Source organism: Schistocerca piceifrons, unplaced genomic scaffold, assembly GCF_021461385.2.
Source record: "Schistocerca piceifrons isolate TAMUIC-IGC-003096 unplaced genomic scaffold, iqSchPice1.1 HiC_scaffold_1418, whole genome shotgun sequence".
Lineage (NCBI taxonomy): Eukaryota > Metazoa > Arthropoda > Insecta > Orthoptera > Acrididae > Schistocerca > Schistocerca piceifrons.
Genome location: NW_025727256.1, coordinates 75001 through 77500, shown reverse-complemented (window position 1 = coordinate 77500; position 2500 = coordinate 75001).

Here is a 2500-nt window from a genome sequence, read left to right as displayed (position 1 = left end):
CGCTCAATCATTCTGCAAACAGGAGGAGGCTGAGCTCCCCTGCACAATACACCTCGAAACCCTCTCAGGTCCCGGCGGCGCGCAGCGCCGTCCCAAGTACTTGGTCGGGTTCGAGAGAGGCGCAATCGCCCGGAGTTAGGCGAGTAGACGCTTTCGGTGCGACCACCCGTGCTCCCAACTGAGCTTGCCGCTGCCGACAGAGGCCCGGGAGCGTGCTGTCGTGGCATTGCCGGCGGGAGACAACACGCGCCACCTACGGTGACCGGCAGCTCCAACGCCAGCGCCACAGAAGGACAAAAGCCCCACTTGGGTGCCGAAGCGAACTCTCCCAGCACAGCGCACGCGCCAACACATCCGCACAGCTGCGATACAAACCACCAGCGAGAACCGCTGGGGCGACCGAGCAGCAGACGGCGTCGCGGCGCCGAGCGCCGGGCGGCGGCGCATCCTCAACGCACACAGTCCTCAATCGGACCAGCACACTGAAGATGTCCACCGCGCTTCGCACCGGGCCCGCGAGGACCTACTTTGGCCGCACGGCGCCGCGCGCAGGGTGCGCCGGCGCGCAGCTGCGACGCCTGCCGCGTCCGTCGGCCGGCGCGCCTGCCACTGGCCGCCCCCACCAGCCGGCTGTAGCGCGTGCGCCCACGCACCGCGCGGCCAGCACGCCGGGAGGCGCCCCCTCACCGGCCGGGGACGGTCCCACCCAGCCACCGCCGCGTATCGCTTCACACCCAGATGCCGTTCAGTTTCGTCGGCATGGTGGGTATCGCTGGAACAACCGGTTAGTACCTCAACCTATCGTCGCCATCACCGATTCACCCCTAGCGAGAACAACCGCACCACAACAGGTTACCATTTGTTCATTTGCGTAACTTCACCAGAAAACGCAGGCGTCCATCGCCATTTGCAACTTCAACGATTATTGCATGCCTGTGTCAGGTGTCACGCCACACTACGTCTGCCCACATACACGCAACAAAATGTGCACGCCTAGACAATACGTGGAAGGTGGCCCCCGTACGTATGCGATGTCCATTGCTCGAACGACTGTCAACCGGCCTCTGTAGCATGTCGCAGATATGGAACGCGGTGCACCATGCCATCACGGTGTGTGAGGAGAGACGACTAGGTCCGAATACATCAACAGACAGCTCATGCTGATCGCCATCCACGGCGTCCGTTCCTCCCACACGTCTCTATGGCGTACCACACTGCAATCCAGCTCTCATAGGGAGACGACACGTAGCTGCGTGCACAATATTTGCACTGTATGGTCCGCCGTTTTTGGGCGCAGTCGTTGTGCGGTCACACATGTGCCACGATGTATCATTCAGTACATAAGGACGAATGTGCAGTACAGATTGTGGTTCACGCGTACGACATCAGCGGACAGTTGACACAGGCCGCACCACAACGTAGCCTGAGTACGTCGCATGCGAAGGGCATTGAACATGCAAACTTCTCACCAACCAGCTTGCGAAGGCAGGGGGCAAGGTGGGGACGTGGGGAGGGGCGGCATGTACGTCCTGCTGCCATCCACATTACAGTGTACAGCAGGAGCATGTGGAAAGTGAGCAAGACTTGCAAGGTGTTTAACATGAAGCGATACACAGGGGTGCGGGCAGTGCGAGTAGCGAACTATATTGCGAGGGTTGCGGGTGGGCAACACTACAGTAATTGAACGAGTCGTATAACAATTACAGAGCAGGTTTAGGCGACAACGTGGGTTACGTTAAGGCGACAACATGGGTTAGGTTAAGGCACAACATGGGTTAGGTTAAGGCACAACATGGGTTAGGTTAAGGCACAACATGGGTTAGGTTAAGGCACAACATGGGTTAGGTTAAGGCACAACATGGGTTAGGTTAAGGCACAACATGGGTTAGGTTAAGGCACAACATGGGTTAGGTTGAGGCACAACATGGGTTAGGTTAAGGCACAACATGGGTTAGGTTGAGGCACAACATGGGTTAGGTTGAGGCACAACATGGGTTAGGTTGAGGCACAACATGGGTTAGGTTAAGGTACAACATGGGTTAGGTTAAGGTACAACATGGGTTAGGTTAAGGTACAACATGGGTTAGGTTAAGGTACAACATGGGTTAGGTTAAGGTACAACATGGGTTAGGTTAAGGTACAACATAGGTTAGGTTAAGGTACAACATAGGTTAGGTTAAGGTACAACATAGGTTAGGTTAAGGTACAACATAGGTTAGGTTAAGGTACAACATAGGTTAGGTTAAGGTACAACATAGGTTAGGTTAAGGTACAACATAGGTTAGGTTAGGTTAGGTTACACGTTGTTGTACGGAAAGGTGTAGGGGGGGGGGGGGGGCGGGGGCGGCAGGTTCGTTGATAGTGATTATAGTAAGTGAATGCTTGTGACATGATCAGATTTGTCACGTCAGGATGCACCTTTGGCTTATTAGAGGCGGCGCTCCAATTCTATGCTTGTGTGAGACCTGTGTCTTTGACTCATGTCATTGTTTGTGCGCTG